Source organism: Euleptes europaea, chromosome 7 (assembly GCF_029931775.1).
Source record: "Euleptes europaea isolate rEulEur1 chromosome 7, rEulEur1.hap1, whole genome shotgun sequence".
Classification (NCBI taxonomy): Eukaryota; Metazoa; Chordata; class Lepidosauria; order Squamata; family Sphaerodactylidae; genus Euleptes; species Euleptes europaea.
In genome coordinates, this window is record NC_079318.1 from 91,768,925 (window position 1) to 91,781,422 (window position 12,498).

Consider the following 12,498-nt stretch of genomic DNA (forward strand, 5'->3'; position numbering starts at 1 on the left):
GTGTGGTTTGGCAGCTCGCCACGAAAAGCTTCGTCTGCTGGTTTTGAAGAGCAAACCTCCGTCTGAGCCAGGTGGGATGGACGGGTGGATATCGGGGCCACTTGGAAACTCTATCCATGCCAAAGGGATCTGAATGAAAACACTTCATAGGGGTTTTTTTTGCAAGTGGTTTCAAGAGTTCTTTTCTTGAAGGCAAGGCGGGGCTCCTCTCCCCCCCTCTTCCAGGTAGAGTCCTCCAGATCGTGTTGGATAAACACTAAACCCAAGACAAGGAAATAATTCTGAATGTTTGAACAGTCTTAAAAAAAAGCGAGGGATGACATTTAAAATATGGAACACAGGTGACGTGCCCTTCCGTGCTCAAAGAGAGCTGGTGAAAGAGCAGGTAGGCGGGGGGATGGGACTCAACCTTGATCATCTTAAAGTTTCGATTTCCCCAGTCTCCCATTACAGTTGCCAACGTGGTATAGCCAGTGTGGTGTAGTGGTTAAGGGGTTTGGAGTGGTGGAGTCTGATCTGGAGAACCGGGTTTGATTCCCCACTCCTCCACATGAACAGCGGAGTCTAATCTGGTGACCTGGATTTGTTTACCCATTCCTACACATGAAGCCAGCTGGGTGACCTTGGGCTAGTCACAGCTCTCTCCTCCCCATCTACCTCACAGGGTGTCTGTCGTGGCATATAAAAACCAACTCTTCTTCTTTTCCTCCTCCTCCTCCACAAGCCCCTATAGCTGGGCCGGCCCCTCAACTGTATTTCGCTCTGCAGCAATCACACCTGAAGCTGCTTTATACTGAATCAGACCCTGGGTCCATCAAAGTCTGGCAGCAGCTCTCCAGAGTCTCAGGCAGAGGTCTTTCACATCACCTACTTGCCTGGTCCCTTTAACTGGAGATGCCGGGGATTGAACCTGGACCTTCTGCATGCCAAGCAGAGGCTCTACCACTGAGCCACTGGCTCTCCCCTTAGCAGCTGCTCATGGCCAGCGGATGCCAGGAAAACTGTGGATTTCTGCAATTCAGTTCACTGCAAAAGGCATAGGAGCAAACAAGGATGGGGTTTGTAAGGAAGGGTGCCAGGTCCAGGTCGAGAATTTTTTGGGAGATTTTGGGGTGGAGCCTGGGGAGGGTGGAAGGTTGGTGAGGGGAGGCATCTCAGCAGGGTATAATGCCGTAGATTCTCCGGGGGAAATGAACTCTGTGGCCTGGAGATCCGTCGTAATTCCAGGAGATCTCCAGGACCCATCTAGAGGTGGGCAGTAGGGATTCTAGCCTCCAGGTGGGACCTGGGGATCCCCTGGTCTAACCGCTCATCTTCAGATTCCAGTTCCCCTGGAGAAAATGGGTGCTTCGGAGGGTGGACTCTGTGGCATTGTACCCCACTGAGGTCCCTGTCCTCCCCAGGCTCCAAATCTCTAGCAGTTTTCCAACCTGGATCTGGCAACCCTACCACCACCACCCCATCCCCTTCTGATGACCAGGGGGCACCTGGCAACCCTAACACACACACACACTAGGGTTGCCAGCCCTGGGTTGGGAAATACCTGGAGATTTTGGGGGTGGAGCCTGAGGAGGGTGGGGTTTGAAGAGGGGAGGGACTTGAATGCCATAGAGTCCAACGGCCAAAGCAGCCATTTTCTCCAGGGGAACTGATCTCTATTGGCTGGAGGTCAGTTGTAATAGTGGGAGATCTCCAGCCACCACCCTAGCAGAAGAACTGTCACAAACTGCCAGATAGCAAGAGCGAAAGGACATCCAGAGAGGCCTAAGAGCTAACATCTCTGTTTTGTTAATTAACTGCTGGCTACGAATCCCATTTTTGTTGGGTAAACATTGGTGGTATTCGATCATTGTTCTGCGCGGTGTTATGATTTCCTGCTTATGACCTTGCAAAGCAAAGAGAGGCGGCTTTTGTGTACCCGGATTTGATGGCTGGTGGCTAGTGAAATGCCTGGTTGTCTTATATAGTCCAATGATAGACAACAAGGAGGAGGTCGAAAGCAACAGTTCTTTATTGGTTCTTGTAGGCTATCTGGGCTGTGTGACCGTGGTCTTGGTATTTTCTTTCCTGACGTTTCGCCCACAGCTGTGGCAGGCATCTTCAGAGGAGTAACACTGAAGGACAGGGTCTCTCAGTGTCAAGTGTGTAGGAAGAGTAATATATAGTCAGAAAGGGGTTGGGTTTGAGCTGAATCATTGTCCTGCAAAAAGTATCAAAGGTAATGTGCTAATCCTTGTCCTGTAAGTATCAAGATAATGTGCTAATGAGGGTGTGGTATGTTAATATGGAACCATTGTATCCTGTTAATGTGATCTGTTAATGTGTGAAATCCAAAGCTAATCTGCATGGCTATCCAGACTAACAAAGACTACAGTCCACAATAGCCAATAGATTTTTGGGGTGGAGCTTGAGGAGGATGGGTTTTGGGGAGGGACTTCACTGCCATCGAGTCCAATTGCCAAAGCGGCCATTTTCTCCAGGAGAGCTGATCTCTGTCACCTGGAGGTCATTTGTAATAGTGGGATGTCTCCAGCCACCACCTGAAGGTTGACAACCCTACTAGCAGGGTTGCCAGGTCCGGGTTGGGAAATACCTGGAGATTTGTGGGGTGGATCCTGAGGAGGGCTCCGTTTGGGGATGGACTTTAATGTGGCTTAATGCTATAGAGTAAACCTTCCAAACCAGCCATTTTCTCCAGGTGAACTGATCTGGGTCACCTGGAGGACTGTTGTGATAGCGAGAGATCTCCAGCCACCATCTGGAGGTTGGCAACCCAGATAGCTGGCCCATTAAATGGGAGACTCTCCCATACTGTCTGGGGAATTTATCAGTATGGACTGATATGATTCTTGGTTTCTGCAGAGCCAGGTAGTGACCCAAAATGTCTTTGAAGCCTTCTTCCCCTTGCAGATCCAGATTCCTGAGCTAGCGGGCTCCGTCCTCTTGTCATTTCACCCTCCATCAGTGCCCTGTTCTCGTTCTTGGTGGACTTGACTGGTACAGGAAGCAGGAAATGCGAAGAGTCTCGGCACAGCCCAACTGAACTCATGGGCATCCAGGCGAGATGGGCTGTCACAGGAATGGTGGAAATCAGGGTGGAGCAGAGCAATTACTTTGAAAAAAGGAGAACAGCAAAGAATCAAATCCTACCGATACGCTCCGTCAGGATCTATTTACTGGTGATGGACCTCAGTTTTGGGAAACCACATCTTGTGGGGGTGAAATGCCCACATGCTTGCTTTGGAGTTGAGACAGACATGCCTTTACAAACAGAGCCATCACCAGGGTAGGGCTTGCAGGTGTACCCTAGACACACATGCCTGATCTGCTCCACCTAGTAATTGTTTTCAGCAAACCATTTATGAAACGTTTTGGATGGGCGAAGGCAAAGGCGTTTTCTGCGCGAATGGTTTACCACGTTTCATGTTGTTGTAGCAAAATAGGGCTGGCCAGGAACAAAGAGACCCAGACCAAATTTTGAGAAAAACAGTTTATTACAGCTGTAGACCCAGCCCTCTCTTACAAGCATCAAAAAAGGCTAGGCCCTGAACAAAGGCAAGAGGATTCATTTTATTCACTCCTACTGGACTCATTAGCTATGCATTTATTTATTTTTTTGGTGGCATTATTTATTTATATTTCAATTTTACTTGCTGATTGGTTACAAAGCTTTTTGCCTACTAATTATTAGTCATTTAACATTTCTATTCGCCTCCAACTGGCTTTCTCAATTTAAACAAAGCAATATTACTGGTTAATTAAAAAATCTGTTTAGAGCCCTTTATTTGCATATTACAGCATTTCTTTCTCTACTGATTGGTTCTAAAATAGCTTATTCTACACAATATGATTGGTCAGTTTTGGATACCATGTTTGCATATATAATTTGGCACTTTACAGCATTACTCAATGCTTTCCTTTTGAAGCTCCCAATTATTTTCTTATCTTGGACTTCTCTGTGCCTTAATAGTCCAATTAATGTTTTTTTCTGTTCTATCTTGTATATTCTCTGCTTCCAGGCCAGAGCACGGGTTTTACTCCAACCCCCTCCCTTCTTCAGGTAACCTTCCTCTGAACATTTTAACTTTTTTTCCCAAGGTTTTAGTAAATTTCCAGGTCTACTGTCACAATGTCGTCAAAAGCTTCATCTTGTTTTTGCATTTCCACGCATGTTTTCCTCTGCTTGGTTCTTGAACCGTTTCCCCGTCGTTTTTCCTCCGTTGTTTTCCCAAGCACTTTTATCACAATTTTTAAAAATTCGTTTCCAAGCCAGCTTTCCTTGACCCTGCGAGCTTCTTCAAACGGTCTTTATTTCTTCACCTCACCAAACACCCTTCCCTTGTTCACACCCACTGTCTCCCCTCCCTTCCCCTACCTCCACCAATTTCCCCCCCCCCAATTTTTTATAAAAAATTGATGACAAGTTTAGCGATATAATGCTGGATCGAATGGACGCATGAATGCCCTCCCGTTTCTGGGGAAGGGACCCCAGAAGGGTATAGCGCCATACAGTCTGCCCTCCAAAGCAGCCATTTTCTCCAGGAGAACTGATCTCGGTTGTCTGGAGATCAGTTGAAATTTTGGGAGATCTCCAGGGCTCACTTGGAGGTCGGCAGCCCCATTTAGATATGGTTTTAGCAAACCAACTTTTTTTTTTAAGTGATTGTCAGACAGTGCCCCCCCTTTCAGAAGAAATACCCCAGGTTCCACCCCCTTGACTCATCCAGCTATACCCCCCTCCGCCTAAGATCCTCTGGGTAGATTTTTCTTAATCTACCCAAAATTTTTTCTTAATCGCTGCCACCCTTATGGCTGGAATTACGGCAGAAAGAATTCTGGGGAGTGATGTGTAACTAAATTCAGGACATTCTTATTGATTTAAGGCGGGTTGTTCCTTACAAAGCGGGTGAAAGTCTCCGAACTTCAAACTATTCTTAAGCAGTGCAGGCATTTACAATACTAGCCACCCCTCGATCTAAAATACCCAGAGGTGTTGGGCTCAGTCAGTTATGGGTTTGTTTTTTTCTTTCTCTGTCGGTTATAAGGAAATACCTGATCGTCCGTTGGTTTAAGCCTCACCTGGAAATGGGGCAGCCCCTTCAGAGGAGGAAGGATGACTACAAGCATGAACTATGACACTTCAGCTCATACCCCAAGCCACTAAAAAGTAAATCCAGGTGGAAGGTCCCTCGTTACCTGGCGGTGCTGCCATCTTGGCGTGCGCGCACAAAAGTCTCTTGTCTCCTCTAGAACTACCTAATCCAGAAAGTACATTTTGCTGGCAAGCCTTGCATGGCAGCTCTTCCTTAAGAAGGGAAACCCAATCCAGTCCGCTGATCGTTCTTGTGTGTGTGTGTTAACTGCCGTCAAGTCCCTTCCGACTCATGGCGACCCTATGAATGAAAGCCCTCCAAAATGTCCTGTCTTTGACAGCCTTGCTCAGATCTTGCAAATTGAGGGCCGTGGCTTCCTTTATTGAGTCCATCCAGATCTCTTGTTGAGTCTTCCTCTTTTCCTGCTGCCCTCCACTTTTCCTAGCATGACTGTCTTTCCCAGCGACTCTTGCCTTCTTGTTCTTGATCGTTCTTACTCAAACTGAAAAACCAACAGGAAAAATGTTAAGGTGTGCGGCTGCTGTGAAAAAGGCAAATTCCATGCCGGCCATAATTAGACGAGGAATAGAGAATAAAACTGCTGCTGTCATACTTCCCTGGTACAAATCTATGGTGAGACCACACTTGGAATACAGCACAGAGTTCTGGTCGCCACACCTAAAAAAGGATATTGCAGAGCTTGAGAAGGTGCAGAAAAGAGCGATCAAAATGATCAGGGGACCAGAGCAACCGCCCTACGAGGATTGGTTAAAACGCTTAGGGCTGTTTAGCTTGGAAAGAAGGCGGTTAAGGGGAGACTGATCTCTATCGGCTGGAGATCAGTTGTAATAGCAGGAGATTTCCAGCTAGTACCTGGAGGTTGGCAACCCTAGTTGAGGTAGAGCTGGCCTACCTATCCCCATGCTTATTTACCTCCCTTCATTTCTTTAACTGACTTTGGTTCTTGCTTCCCCTTGCCTTCCTTCTCTGCTTTTTCCTGTTGGCTGTTTTCGTCACTGCGTTGTATTTATTTAGTTCTTTATCGATAGGGCGCCTAAGGAATTTTGGAATGTAGAAGGTTTACGAGGTTTTAAATTTTATAGTACGTATCTTAAGTTGCTTGTTTATCCTGGTTTGTAGCCACCCCGAGCCTGACTGTGGTTAGGCAAGGGCGGGATATAAATATAATAAAATAAAAAAAAATTTGACGTGCTTGTGTGCAAAGCAAACAAGACCAGGGGTGTCCAACATAAAGCCCGCGGGCCGGATCTGGCCCCCTTGAGAGCTCTTATTCGGCCCGCAAGCCAGCCGAAGCAGCCACACGCACCCCGCTCTCAGTCGGGGCTGGCGAGGCACGGCATGGCCCGACCAAGAGACATTTATGTCATATCAGGCCCTCATAACAACTGAGTTAGGACAGGTGACATAGAAACCATCGAACATGTATTGTTCAGCTGTCCATTTTATCATGGGGCTCGTATTAGACTTATGGATCCCCTGATCAGCGGATTCCCAGATAAGTCGGCTGAGTGCCAGTCTAAGAAGCTTCTGATGGGGGAGATTCCTCATCTTTCGCTCCCCACTGCCAAATTCTGCGCCATTGCAATTAAAATACCCAAAAATAGGGTGGAAAAAACCAGTTAAACTCTTTTAAACTTATATATTTTTAGTAATCTTAAATTGGCAAGCCCCTTTTGGGCCATGCACTAATTTTGTATATCTTGTTTTTAAAAAAAGGTAAAGGTCCCCTGTGCAAGCACCGGGTCATTCCTGACCCATGGGGTGACGTCACATCCCGATCTTTCCAAGGCAGACTTTGTTTGCGGGGTGGTTTGCCAGTGCCTTCCCCAGTCATCTTTCCTTTACCCCCAGCAAGCTGGGTACTCATTTCACCGACCTCAGAAGGGTGGAAGGCTGAGTCGACATTGAGCCGGCGACCTGAAACCAACTTCCGTTGGGATTGAACTCAGGTCGTGAGCAGAGCTTGGATTGCAGTACTGCAGCTTACCACACTGTGCCACGGGGCTCCTTATTAATCTTATTAATACCAGATTTTTAAATAAAATTTTGTAATTTGTAACAGTTTTTACAGTTTTATCAAGTTGGACAATATGATAAACTAACTTCTGGCTGGTCAAATAGACCGTATTAATAAACTTAACTTGAGTTGAGTTAGACACCTGAATGCACGGGGCATTGGTTTCAGGGTGCCAGCTCCGGGTTGGGAAATACCTGGAGATTTTTGGGGCGGAGCCTGAGGAGAGTGGGGTCTGGGGAGGGGAGGGACTTCAATGCCATAGAGTCCAATTGCCCTCCCCAAACCCCACCCTCCTCAGGCTCCGCCCTAAAAATCTCCAGGTATTTCCCAACTCGAATCTGGCAACCCTAATTCCCTAATTCTAACAAGGTATCCTCATAAGACAAAAACCAGGACAAGGAGCAGAAAAAGAGGGAACATCCTAGGAAAAGAGTGTACTCAGGCTGCGTCAGGAGCTTTCTACTGAGGAAGGAGCTGATCCTGGGACGCAGGAGTTGTTAGTGGTTAAACTCCATTGCAGAGAAAGCATGTGCTCGATCAAAGAAAAATGGTCCACTTAATCCAGCATCCCACCTCCTGCTAGGATGCCAGGTCCCTCTTCACAACCGGTGGGAGGTTTTTGGGGTGGAGCCAGAGGAGGACGGGGTTTGGGGAGGGGAGGGACTTCAATGCCATAGAGTCCAATTGCCAAGATGGCCATTTTCTCCAGGTGATCTGATCTCTGTCGGCTGGAGATAAGGTTGCCAGGTCCCTCCTCTCAACCTGCGTGAGGTTTTTGGGGCGGAGCCTGAGGAGGGCGGGGTTTGGGGAGGGGAGGGACCTCAATGCCATAGAGTCCACTTGCCAAAGCGGCCATTTTCTCCAGGTAGGGTTGCCAACTGCCAGGAGATCTGCTAATTCAACTGACCTCCAGCCGATAGAGATCAGATCACCTGGAGAAAAATGGCCTCTTTGGCAATTGAACTCTATGGCATTGAAGTCCCTTCCCAAACCCCGCCCTCCTCCGGCTCTGCCCCAAAAATCTCCCGCCGGTGGCGAAGAGGGACCTGGCAACCCTATCTCCAGGTGAACTGATCTCTGTCGGCTGGAGATCAGTTGTAACAGCAGCAGGTGATCTCCAGCTCGTACCTGGAGGCTGGCAACCCTACTTCCAGCAGTGGTTGGCTGGATGCCCGCTGCAAGCCCACGAGCAAGGAATGGCAGCCAGAGAGCCCCCTTGAAATTTGTCTCGGGCTTCAGGTGTTCCGGGATACGTTGCTCCTGCGCATGGAGGCTCCACAGCAAAGCAAATCCAATGGGCCCATCCTCTGGGAGTTGCTCAGATCCTCGTTTAAAGACAGCTCGCGGCGACAGTTTGCAGAAGGGACGAGAAACCAAGCTGAAAAGGCTGGGGGTGGAAAGAGGGGATGTTTTTGTTTTGCCGCCTGGTTGCCCCTGACAACCCCAAAAGTAAACATCCCTTGTTCCAGAGTGCTGGGGAATAATTTGGCAGCGGGAAGGAGCCAGTGTGTATATAGGGATGCGTGTGTGCAATGAGCATGCAAGAGGACCGTTATGGTTGTTTTTTCCCCTGGCGAGGCACTGATGCTTCGAATGGACGGGCCGTTGATTCAGAAGAGAGAGACCAAAGGAAAAGCGCTTTTTCATGCGACGCACAATTAACTTCTGGAATTCGCCGGCCGCAAGATCTGCAGCGCTAGCTTGGCCGGCTTTCCAGGGGTTTAGACGTGGCGGAAGACAGGCTTCTTCAGGGCTATACAAGCTTAGCAGAACCTCCACGTTCAGGGCCAGTGTACCTCTAAATACCATTTACCAGAAGGCAAACGGCTGGGGAGGGAGGGTGGCCTTCGTAACCTTGCCGTAAGGTTGCCAGTTCAGGTTTGAGAGATTCCTGGAGATCTGAGGGTGGATCTTTGGGAGGGGAAGGACCTCAGCAGGACATAATGCCCTCCGAAGCAGCCATTTGCTCCAGGGGGACTTATCTCTGTGGCCTAATTCCAAGAGAACTCCAGGCCTATGGTTGCCAACCTCCAGGTACTAGCTGGAGATCTCCTGCTATTACAACTGATCTCCAGCTGATAGAGATCTGTTCACCTGGAGAAAATGACCGCTTTGGCAATTGGACTCTACGGCGTTGATGTTCCTCCCCTCCCCAAACCCCGCCCTCCTCAGGTTCGGCCCCAATAGGGTTGCCAGGTCCCTCTTTGCTACCGGCGGGAGGTTTTTGGGGTGTAGTGGTTAGAGTATTGGACTAGGATATGGGAGACCCAGGCTCAAATCCTCACTCAGCCATGGAAGTTTGCTGGGTGACCTTGGGCCAGTCACATCTTCTCGGCCTAACCTACCTCACAGGGTGGTTGCTGTGAAGATAAAGTGGAGGACAGGAGAATTACGTAAGGCGCCTTGGGTCCCTATTGGAAAGTGGAAGGGCTAACGCACTTACTGTTTGAAACGTTTATTGAGTCGTTTTATTCATTCATGATCGCACTTCCCACCCTCCCTTTGGGGGTGGAACCGTTTTGCAGTCGTGTAAACCCCGCGGCTTCCAAAAACACTTATAGAACGATGTTTTTCCTTTCTCCGTTTTCCAGTTGGCTTCCCCCCGAAGTGCAGATAAGATTGAGACGCTGTTTCTTTCTCTGCCCCTCTGTTGTCCACATCCACTGTGTAGCCCGTCTCCCCACCTCTTTCCCTCTGGTGGCCATGTGGTTTTTTTTTTTTTAAATAAATGCACTTGGAGTAACATTGGATCGTTATGTCTTCTTCTTAAAAAAAGGGATCAGGCAAGTTATTTAAAGCCAGCAAAGAAGCGACCCATTCTCCGCCAGGTCTCCTTTGTTTCTGTGTTACAGACGAGGCTCGGACAAGGCTGTAAATTTGTTGCTTTTTTGTTGCTTTTGTTGCTTTTGTTCTTTTTTGTTCTTCTGATCCCCCCTTCCCTTGAGAGCTGCAGGAGAATAATTGTTTCTGAGTTTCTTCTTTCTTTTCTCTCCCCCCACCCCGTTTTCCTCCTGGTGCAATATCCCCAAGGGAAGATCTGAATGATTTCCTGCTTTTTTGTCCCTTTGCATTCCCGCGAGAATTAGAAGCATGGGGGGAAACGTGAACCCATCGTCCTATCTTCCCGATGCACTGACGATCCCACGCAAGCACACCAAAATGCCGGGGGAGGTGGAGGGGAACCCAAGCAAGTTACGTGGTGCTCCCTCCACGACCCCTTCTCTCTTTTGTGCGCAGTTTCATTGGAGGTGCGCTCTGAAAGCAAACGTTTCAGAGAGGTTAGAACGAGCAGAAGTGCAGGGGGGAAATAGGAAATCGCATCCAGCACGATCGCTTTTAAGATGTTTTCCATACGTTTCCCAGCCTGGGTGCGATAAGCCCCTGGGATATAAATGAAGTAAATAAGAAGAGGGGGAAAGTGGGGTATAAAAGTGGGGTATAAATGAAGGAAATAAGAAGTAAATCAATAAACCAGGCCTTGAAGGAAGTGGTTACAGCCAGTGGTGTGTGGTAGTTCGTCTGGCTTCCAGGTCTCTCTAGAAAGCATGATAGCAGCCAATCTTCCCCATGGCCTAGGACCTGAGAGTCCTGGGTTTGAATCCCCACTCTGCCATGGAAGCTCGCTGGATGACCTTGGGCCTGTCACTCTCTCTCATGCTAATATACCTCACAGGGCTGTTGTAAGAATAAACCAGAGGGAGAAAGAACAGTCTGCTGCCCTCAGTCCTTTGGAGCAAGGGTGGGATTAAAATATATTGATCTTGACAGGTATAGAATTAATGATCCACCTTTGGTCACCCGAATGCCGCTAGAAAAGTGCGTTTGTCTGCCGCCACCAAAATAAACATAGAATTTTGTGGCGCCTGAAAGATACACACATTTATCGGGACAGAAGTGTTTGTGGCTTAGTACCCGCTTTTATTGCTGAGCAATCTGATCGGTCTGTATTGATAACAAATAATTTCAAAGCCCTTATTATCTTGGGCTTCTTTAATACACGATAATATTACGGCGTTATAATTCATAATCGTTTACAATGCTGAACGACGGATGAGCGTAACTTTATTGGAACTCTGATATGAGATTACAGCTGCAATCCCAACACATGATTCCTAGGAAGTACACATGAACACATGAAAACATGAAGTTCCCTTAAACTGAATCAGTTCCTTGGTCCATCAAAGTCAGTATTGTCTACTCAGACCAGCAGCGGCTCCCCAGGGTCTCAGGCAGAAGGTCTTTCCCATCACCTACTTGCCTGGTCCCTTTAACTGGAGATGGTGGGGGTTGAACCTGGGACCTTCCGCATGCCAAGCAGAGGCTCTGCCACTGAGCCACAGCTCCTCCCAAAGTAACTCAATGGCACTCACTGCAGAGTATACATGGGCAGGTTGGCACTATCGGTGTAAGATTCTTTACATGCTTTTACACACTGTCCAATGTTATCATGGCTCTGTATAATTCAGCTCCAAAATGCAGTCACAAGACGGTGGTATTGTGGATGAATAGGATTGCAAACTCTGGCTTGGGAAATACCTGGAGATTTTGTGGGTGGGGGCTGGGGGAGGGAGGGATTTGGGGAGGGGAGGGACCGAAGAAGGAGGAGGAGGAGGAGGAGTTGGTTTTTATATGCCGACTTTCTCTACCACTTAAGGAAGAATCAAACTTCCCCTCCCCACAACAGACACCCTGTGAGGTAGGTGAGGCTGAGAGAGTGTGACTAGCCCAAGGTCACCCAGCTGGCTTCATGTGTAGGAGTGGGGAAACCAACCCGGTTCACCAGATTAGTGTCTGCCGCTCATGTGGCGGAGTGGGGAATCAAACTCAGTTATCCAGATTAGAGTCCACCGCTCCAAACCACCGCTCTTAACCACTACACTTAACCACGCTGATAGATAGATAGATAGATAGATAGATAGATAGATAGATAGATAGATAGATAGATAGATAGATAGATTTCCAGTCTTTCTCACTCTGCCCCAGATGTATCTTTGCCAGATGAGGATATGCTTCCTGTATATGACGAAGCAAGAGCCCCAAAACCCTTATTCCCATCATTCTTAAGATTACAGCTTTTATTTCCTGAAAAGCTGGTTTTCTGAACCGCCCACTGCATTATGTACTTGGAGCCACCGCCAATCAAAACAGATTTAATTCCTTTTTACAGTGACATCTCTTGAAGACTGCAACAACAACAATAACAAAACTTGCAAAATTAGACCCGGCCTCTTTCCTTATGTAGGTCGGACAAGGCTGAGCAGAAGCAAAAGCCAAGGGGCGTTTCAAAAACCGAACTCACCTCCTGGAGTAATTTGAAACGACCCTTTGCATTTTAAGAGCTCTTCCAGGGCTCAAAACGTTTTGTGC